This window comes from Lactuca sativa, chromosome 5, assembly GCF_002870075.4.
Source record: "Lactuca sativa cultivar Salinas chromosome 5, Lsat_Salinas_v11, whole genome shotgun sequence".
Lineage (NCBI taxonomy): Eukaryota > Viridiplantae > Streptophyta > Magnoliopsida > Asterales > Asteraceae > Lactuca > Lactuca sativa.
In genome coordinates, this window is record NC_056627.2 from 209,664,026 (window position 1) to 209,674,132 (window position 10,107).

The 10,107-nt window shown below is 36.5% G+C and overlaps 1 long non-coding RNA gene across 1 annotated transcript; it reads left to right on the plus strand.

Moving 5' to 3' along the window:
- Nucleotides 1-3,552: 3,552 nt before the first annotated feature.
- Nucleotides 3,553-4,044, plus strand: LOC111906155 (uncharacterized). The gene is made up of 4 exons (XR_008224049.1): nt 3,553-3,623; nt 3,703-3,750; nt 3,835-3,885; nt 3,995-4,044. It is a non-coding gene; the product is annotated as an uncharacterized LOC111906155 (long non-coding RNA).
- The last annotated feature ends 6,063 nt before the right edge of the window (nt 4,045-10,107 follow it).

The window sequence follows — 10,107 nt, forward strand, 5'->3', positions numbered from 1 at the left end:
GACGACGCGCATTTACGACGCGCATTTATGACGCGCATTTACGACGCGCGGTTATGACACGCAATGCGTATCAAGGAAGGCCCTGTCATAAAAGAAGACGACACGCATTCGCGCGTCGTAACCTTACGACGCGCGTGTTTATGACACGCAATGTGTATCAAGGAAGCCCCTGTCAAGAAAGGCCATGTCATAAATAAAGATGACACACATTTTTGCGTATCATAATTTTAAATGTTTAAAAAAAATATTATTTATAGATTTTCTAATTTTCAAATTAAATTTGCATTTAATGTCTCATAACAAAAAATAAAATACTATATACAAAAAATACAATCCATTGCATAAAATTTAATATCATACAAATAATCGATCCATGAAAAGATAAAACAAATCAATAGATGTTGTTTTCTCCCTATACATGATTATTACATACTAAATAACAAACTTTATTTCATATTCATACATATGATTACATTATTCATTAAGAAAAACATATACCTACAGCTAGACTTGGAAGATCCATGATTGAATACGATTTCCAATGTAACTTCGATCCAAATGAGAAGTAAATACCTTATATATTGAGGACATTACACTTCGACATTCTTCAAACTTTGTGTAGATTGTGTATGCAATGTCCAAAACTGACATGTCATCTGGTCCAGGGAGGTATCTACAAATGTACAAAAGCATTTAATTAACACATATAATAATTGCAGAAGAGGATTCAAGATTAACAAGTACATAACATAATATGAAACTACTCATAAAAACAAGAATGCTCAACAGTTTAAGTTTAAAACCACAAATAGACAACAGAAAATGACTCATTTAAACTTAGTAGTTTACCTTGCAGAACTTGTTTGTGGGCAATGAACGATTCAATTCCTTACACAATCCCATCCTACCAAAACACTTCATAAGCCAAGGGCGTAAAGCTTCTTGTTGTTCTTTATTTGGCTGAAGGGATTTTGGAAGGTTGCTGAAAGAAGGAAACTGAAACACGAATGCAAACTGAAACTCAAATGCAAATTCAAAAGTGAAAAATAATAAAACGTAAAGTGAAAGATAACATAAACTGAAACTCACCCAAATCATATGCATAGCCTCACGTGATCTCAACATGGAGTTTCCTTGAGCAGGTGTTGGTGTTGGTGTACTGGAAGTCAACAAACCAGTGGTGGAATTCATGATGGAGGAAGAGGGGGGTCTTGCCATCTTGATGCCTCTAGTCATCCCACACATAACACCCATACCGCTTCCAGCTGGCAACATGCGTACTCCTGTAAAATGTAATTTAGAATATTTTAAGCTCAAGTCCAAAACAAATAAATAAACTTACTTACAAATAAGATTAGTTTGAATTCATCACATAACTAACATCACGCTTCTGGCTAACAAAATCCCAAATACAACAAACAGAATCTCACATCTCAAATTATGAATAGGAGGTTTTGAATTTAAAATTGGAATAGCATATCTGATTCATGTCCTAAAGCTTCAAGATGAGCAGCCATCGCCTTGTTCGTTGGTGGTGGCCCACATCGTAAAATCTGTTCACACAACAAACACATAATACGTATTTTAGCCTTTTTTACCACTGTTGAATAAATATTTCAAAACATGTTTGAATGAAAGGAGTTGAATTAGAATAAGATACCTTGATATCAGATGAAGGTGCAGGTAAATGGTCTTGGATCATTTTTTTTTTCATACAAACCCAACGCCACTTGTCCATCCTTCCGGTGGCTTCACAAATACAAAACCAGGCCCTTTATTTTAATTTATATTTTATAATAAACCCAAAAAATATTAGGTTTAATTCAATGCAACAAACAGCAACCTACTATCATTTATTTGTTTATCATAGGCTTTTTGTTACTAAGAATAATACCTACCGGATTCAATACATAGTAAACTTTGAAGCGATTAGGGTAATTAGAGGTAAGTCACTCCAGTTCTTCCTGTAAGTGTAATTAATCCCTCATCAAATTATTTAAATTATCCTTAATTTAATACTTTGCAAAAAATACAAATTCATTAATCTAAAATTCCAAAAGTAGATGACTCCTCTTAGAGAAGATGGGAACTACTTGTTTTTGTTTTTGTGTGTGTCATGGAAATTAGCATTTTCTTAATGTGTAGTAGAAATTAGAATCAAAAGTTGTTCCTATCTTCTCTCATTTTTGTCGTGAATTTGATTATCAGAGTTGCAACTTCTTGATGACAAGCTTTTTACACAAAAAGTTACTATCAAAGAAGTATATAAAGTTCGCTTACTTTCAACTGATCGATCTGATATAATGTACACGTTGGTTCACCAGATTCACCATCTGTATTCACAGGGGTAAATTTGTCAACTGTAACATCCAACAGCTCCTAAGGGTATGCGAAAAGCCTGAAATGAAAATAGCTATAATTAATCAACTAAAATAATGTGTTTTTATACTCATAAGTTGCTTGAGTAGTCTGATATTGACACATAGAAATAATGGCAGTGAGTTGGCTCTTCTTTCAGACATATTGTCAGGCAGTTGGAGTGCATAACTTATCTTCATCTTTTTCTCGTAAGTGGAAAATTAAGGGAAGATTATACGACTAAATAAAAGAAATAATTATAATAAGAAATCAAAATTTTAACATAGATTACATATGAACCTGATTCTCAACTGGAACTATTGAGTAATCAAATCAAATTTTCCAGTATGCAATTGAAGAACAAAAAAAACCCATACAGTGATATATAAATATTAAAAGGGTACCTGATGAAAGACCAAAATAAAAATAAATAAAAATAAAAAAAAACAGTGATAGATAAAGATTAAAAGGGTAATTGCTAAGTGTTGGGCTTTCATTCAAAAATTTTAAGTACAGCTAAAAAATAGTGTTTACCAAAAAAGTAAATATGAAAATAACTAACATAAGGAAATCAACTTCAAGAAGCTTTTCAAAGATACACATTAGCTACCTTGTATCTCCTTTTTTCTAGTAGTGCCTAGTTCATTTATGAGAAAAGATAACATGAATGCTTTCGTTCATTTTAGCGTATGATAAAATAAAGAAGGTTATTAAGTGAGATAGAAAACAGTAAACTTAGTTTTATAAGATGAAAATTAAGCCTATCATCGATATATGGGACTAAATGTTTTTCCATGAAAAGTTTGAAAAACTGTATCATTATGAAAATTATCCCACTCTTGTGTTATTAGCAGGTTTTTCTGTAAATACTTATAAAATGTCCGAGACAAATGTGGGTTCCAAAGACCTTAATCTTGTGGATAATGATCAAAAAGTTGAAGTAAACAATGACTCATCTTCACAAGAAATCCCAAAGGATTTAGAAAATGCAGAGGACAATCCCATGCCCACACAAGCCCAAGAGGTACTTCCTTTCTTTTGTAGATATTATCCTAATTTACTTATTTGCCCTTTATCACCATTACAAGGGATTTAGTTAAAAGTCTTAAATCATGTGCTTATTTGATCTTTAAAATTGTGGTTGAATAGTCTTTACTATATAATCTTTAAAATTGAAATTTCACAAAGTTCATTGTTTGCAGGAAGCTGTAATCAAGAAAAAATATGGTGGATTACTACCAAGAAAAACCCCTTTAATCTCAAAGGTAATTCAATTTCCATTCTTTTTTTTGTCTAATTATGGAAGAAGAATACTAACAACTAATTTGTTCCCCAATCATACAGGATCATGATCGTGCTTTCTTTGATTCTGCAGATTGGGCACTAGGAAAGGTACTTAAAATGATTTTTTTAAACTCTTGATCTATTTTAATAAAGTTTTGATGCTTCATGTTATTCTTGTCTTTTTTACAACAGGGGTCACAAAAGAGCAAAGGACCTTTAGAGGCACTACGCCCAAAATTGCAGGTATATATATATATATATATATATATATATATATATATATATATATATATATATATAATTTTGCATTATGTTATGACTCACTTCTGTTTGACTTGATGTTTTCTGTCAGCCTACGCCACATCAGCAAGTTCGTTCAAGACGATCATCCTACGCCCCTGCAGATATTATACCCTCTGTTGTATGATGGGAGCTGTTGTTTCATGACCAAGAAACACATACATGTCTCATGATATTATACCCTCTGTTGTATGATGGGAGCTGTTGGTTGCCCAATATAACAAACTGCATGCATGTCACCATGAAAAACATTTATATAATTAACTCAAAGAAATTAGTGGGTGGGGATGTAAAAAGACCTTTAATGTTATCAAGTATAAGGCCTGATCAGGTTTCACCATTGTTGAAAGTTCTTCTATTGGTTTAGTAATGGTGGTGGTGGTGGTCGTGTCTTCAGGGTTTAGAACCAGCGAGTGGAGGGCCATGACAATTGGCCAAGTGGTAATGATGTCTATATGTTTTGCTTGAGTATGGCTGAAACCCCCATTTTGATTCCGCCACAACCACCACACAAGCTAGTGACCATTTCACTTGGAAATAGATTAGGAAAAAAGCTAGCGCTGCACCCATCAACACAAATGGCGTGATAAAGTAATTCGAGTCAGGGAAGAAGAAGAAGAAGAATAAGTGAAGAAATTGTACGCGTTCCAAAAGTGAAGAAATGGTAGGTGTTACACGAAAAATTAAGATATCAGGGAAGAAGAAGAAGAAGAAGAAGAAGAAGAGACTAGATGAATAACGGTAAGCACGACATACCTTAGTGCAACCAGAAGAGAAGAATCAGACCTGCTTCATTGAATAGAATGAGATATTTCTTGAAATCGGACCTAGGGCTTGTAAGCAGAACAAAAAATCATAACAAATCATGCTCAGTAAAGCATACCTTAGTTCAATCCGAGCTAGGGCTTGTAAGGCCCTAAATCGCCGGCGCTATGTGGGATGAGAAGCTGTAAGGCCCTAAATCGTCGGCTCTAGGATAGAAGTAGATGGAGCATGTAAATTCTTCACACTTTCAAGCATAATTGTAACCCAATCGTCGGCTCAAGCATAATTGTAACCCAATCATAGTCACTCAACGCGAAAATATGCGATTTTGGAACGGCAGAACTCTGTGGCGAAACCGATAGCAGCTTGGAACGAGATTCCAGTAAGCCAAATTCAAGATTCGTGAAATTCTAGGGCACACGAGGCTACATGTTTCCTGAATTTCAGTCTACCGTAGTTCCGACACATAAGTTCGACTTGTACGCTTTCGTAGTTGTACTTCTTGAGATATTGTCAGGCGAAGAAGGCAAGTGCGGAACGAAGGAAGGAGTGTCGATAACTAGGCAAGGCGGCAGTCGAATCCATGGAGGGGGAAGAAAGGATCGTAATTAGGGCAAGAAGGAAACAAAATTGGAGGACAAAAAATAAGGCGGGTGTTCAAAATTTTAGGGATTTCATTTTCCCCCTATCTACTAAACGCGCTTTTCATTAAAATTATAAAGCGACAATCATAGAGGACGCCCATTTAAGATACAGCGCCCTCCGTGTTTTTAATTTTTTCTCGTATGACGCTAATTTAAGGGCACACAATAATGCGTGACCTAAATCCTTAAATTTTTTGAAGAGATGACACTTTTTTAACGTCACTCTCCATTGCGTAACATAAATCAATGAGTGTCGTGGTTTGCGCGTCGTAAAAGGCTATTTTTCTTGTAGTGGTTCATGTATCCAGAATCTCCTTAATTGGGGAGCGTATGAGTTTGCGTATATATATACTGCATTGACTACTCTACACCTTGCTGCTAGCTACAGTGAGAATTAATTCTCTATGGGTGCCAAATGTCATTTTTCTCCGACATTGTACATTGTCGCGTTCTAGAGTCGGTAGCAGGATACAGGCCGATCGCATGTTACTTTAAATTACAATTGGTTTAAGGTACTGAGTACAACAGTAGTTACTTAATACAATACTACAACACTATAATATTTTTCCCATTACATTCACTTCGTGAACATTCACTCGATGCACGGTAATGTAAAAACTATATTTTTGGTTAATGATAGTCGGATTTGGGAAAATGCACACTCTTACAAGAGACACACACAGATACTAGATGCCTTGGTAGAAGGCTACTTTTAGTAGGAAACATAGGGTTTTCTAGGAGGTTCAACACTTTTACATACTCACTTCACGTACTTACAAATACTTTCTTACAAATTCAGATACTAAAATACTAATGATCTCACCAGCTTTAAAGCTGATACTCTCTTTCAAAATAACTTGTATCCTCAGGTTACCAGTAGACAGGTACCGGTGCAAGGTTTAGAGAAGATGGAGCTCGTTCAAGACTTATCTTTCATTTTGATTTACATTTTGGTGTCTATATAACTTGACAGAATACACTTGTATTAAAATTATATTATTAATGCAATGGATGATGTTGTTGCTTGTTTACTACTATTCACTGTTGTGATACTGTACATGACGTCCTCCGCCTCAGAACGTTTCCGTCATTCCTGGTTTTGGGGTGTGACAACACACCTCAACAAAATGGTGTTGCTGAAAGGAAAAATAGAACCTTGAAAGACGCTGCTAGGATGATGTTGTGTGTTTCCAAGTTACCAGTTTTCTTTTGGGCGTGGAGATTAACATTGCTTGCTACGTTCAGGAGCGCGTGTTGATAAACAAAGCTCAGATGAAGACTCTGTATGAGATTCTATATGGTCAAAAGCCATCAGTCAGCCATTTCCGTGTATTTGGCTGTCCTTGCACCTTTCTTCACCTAAGTTTAATGCCAAATCCGATGATTATTACTTTGTAGGGTTTGTTGCACGCACTGCATATAAGGTCTATAATAAGAAGACGAAGCATATTGTGGAATCCTATGACCTGTGCTGGTTAGAGGAGAACGAAACGGATGCTTGAGTGGGTCCAGATTGGTTATTTGATTACACATCACTTTTCAAGTCAATAAATGTGTCTTCAGATAGATTATCTGGGTCTTTCTCCGGTTCGAAGCATGTTTCCGAAGACGAAGACGAAGACGAAGAAGTTGTCTACAGACCCCCAACAGTACCCTCTTCATCATCTGAGGGAGAGTCCTCTGCTTCGCCTGAGGGGGAGTCATCTGTACCACCTGATAGTCCAAAATCTCCTGTTTAGAATGATACTCCTGATGCTGAGGCTACACCACTCACTCCTGTTGAAAGAGAGTTCATATCTAGAGATGCTTTCGCTGTTACTTCAACTTTTATGGAACTACTCTTTCCTGAAGACATTTCTAATGAGTTTGTAGCAGAGTCATCTAGTGTGGAACAATCAGCAAATGAAGGAGGTGTCAATATTCACAATCTTCCCATCTCGCTTAATGACATCAGCCAGGAGATACCCTCTAGAATTCAACGTGATCATCCGATAGAGAACATCATCGGTCAGCTGGATAATGGAGTTAAAACCAGAAGTCAGAGTGGAGATGTCAATACATGTCTCTACTCTTGCTTTATCTCTCAAATAGAGCCCAAGAATGTTGAAATGGCTCTAAATGAGCCCAATTGGATAGATGTTATGCATGAAGAGTTGAATCAGTTTGAAAAACTCAGGGTTTGGAAATTGGTTGAGTTACCAAAGGGCAAAAAGTCTCTTGACACACGCTGGGTCTATCGAAACAAGCAGGATGATTCAGGGGTTATAGTGTGAAATAAAGCTAGATTGGTGGTTTGCGGGTTTCGACAAGTCGAGGGTCTTGATTATACTGAGGTCTATGCTCCAGTAGCTCGCTTGGAAGCTATTTGTATCTTCCTTGCATATGCCAACTACATGAACTTCACGGTTTATCAAATGGACGTCAAGACAGCCTTCTTGTATGGCAAGGTGAAGCACGGAATCTATGTTGATCATCCCCCTGGGTTTGTTAACTCAAATTTTCCTAATCATGTATACAAGTTGGATAAGACATTGTATGGGTTACATCAAGCTCCTCGAGCATGGTATGCGACTCTTACAAAGCACTTGCTAGAGCATGGATACTCTCGTGGCACTATCGATCAAACCTTGTTTATCAAGCATGTTGGTAATGATCAAATTCTGGTTCAAATCTACGTTGACGACATTATCTTCGGGTCCACCAGTCCGTAGCTATGCAAGGAGTTTGTAGGCATTATGAAAAAGAGGTTCGAGATGAGTTCATTGGCAGAAATGACAATGTTTCTGGGGCTTCAGGTCAAACAAAATTCCACCAGAATCCTGCTACATCAAGCCAAGTATGTGGAGGATATTCTTGAGAAGTTCGGGTTTCAAGATGCTAAACCTGCATCGATGCCGATGGCTGAAAGACCTCTTCTGACTCCAGATACTGATGGCGAATCCGTAGATCAGACACACTACAGATCGATGATCGGATCGTTGATGTATCTTACTGCAAGCCGACCAGACATCATGTTTGTAGTTTGTCAATGCGCACGTTATCAGGCTAATCCTAAATTTTCACATCTTATTGCTGTCAAAAGAATCTTTCGGTACATTAAAGGCAACCCAAAATTGGGTCTTTGGTATCTGAAAAATTCTGAATTTGATTTATATGCTTTTGGTGATAGTAATTATTGAGGCTGTGAGCTTGACATAAAATCTACTTCAGGAGGTTGTCAATATCTAGGAGATCGCCTGGTGTCATGGCAGTGCAAGAAGCAACACACTGTCTCAACTTCAACAGCTGAAGCGGAATACGTTGTTGCATCTGCCTATTGCTCTCAAGTCATATGGATCCAACATCAGCTGTTGGATTACGGTTTGAATTATCTAGAAACCCCTATCTACTGTGATAATGAGGCTACTATTCAAATTGCTAAAAAATCCTGTCCAACACTCAAAAACCAAGCATATTGATATCAAAATTCATTTTATCAGAGACTGTTATGAACGTTCTCTCATCCGGCTGGAATGGGTTCCCACTGCTAATAATGTGGCGGATCTATTCACCAAGCCTTTTAACAAAGCTCGATTCGATGTGCTTGTGAGATTTTTGAAAATGATTCGTTTTGAGGATTAATTTTATTTTTTTTTTTACCTTTTTTTTACTTATTTTAAGTTTTTTTTTATTTTTGGTTAGATTAGTTTAAATTTGCGCATTTTTGTGATTTCATTCCCACCCATGCACAAATTTAGGGGGAGAAATAAACAAAAACCAAACAAAAAAATTGAAAGTTTTCAAAAATCCAAAAAACAATAAAAAATTAGAAAATCAAAAATATGTTGCTGATAATCATGCCTGTAGGTGATGTGTTGGGAAGTGATATTATCAAGTGATAACGGGCAATCTGAATCTGCGTAACGTACCAAAATTAAATTGTCTACGCTCTGTTGTCGATGTGTCGGTAGGCACGAAAGATTCTAAATGGACTTGACTAGGAAGATTTGAACTTAAGGAATTCAAGGACTTGACAAATATTGAACTAGTTAGATCCGTTTAGCATGACAATACGACACTCAGATAGCTTGATCAGGGAGATATACATGAGAATCTACTGGTCACATTAAAAGAACTCGTATCTAGAACTATGGATTAACTTTTCCTCGATGTGTGGATTCTGTCCTTAATTTCGGTATTGATGGGGTGACTGGGGAATTTCGATAAATTAGGTCTGTAGAAGGTTATTTTCTTTCTTTTTATCTGTTAGTCATATGTTGCCTCCTCTGCGTGATCGAGAGATCTGACATGGACTGTAACATATGCAATTCTATCTCTCTGCATCTTCTTTCTATGCAATTCTTTCTATCTGTTAGTCATATACTGTCTCCTCTACGTGACTCACAATCCGACCTGGTACATAGTATATGCATCATTCTTTTTCTCAATCCTTCTAAAACTTTAGTTAGTCATATGTTTCATCCTCTGCGTGATTGGAAGAGATCCGACCTGGGTGTATAACATATGCATTCTAAATCTATCTTCTCTCTTAATAATTGTTTGCTCACCTGGTGTAAGGAGTATTTTAGAAATTCTTGATTACTGGAGCATATTAGGAAGCGGGAAACATGTTCTAGTACAATTAAAATTGAACACATACAGATTGTCTGTAGATCTCGCTGCTCAATTTAGGTGTACAACAATATCCCTGGTCGTCGGCAGCTAAATGGTCCCTAGGAAATCTATCTAAGAATATAGGATCAAAATGTCTTGTCAT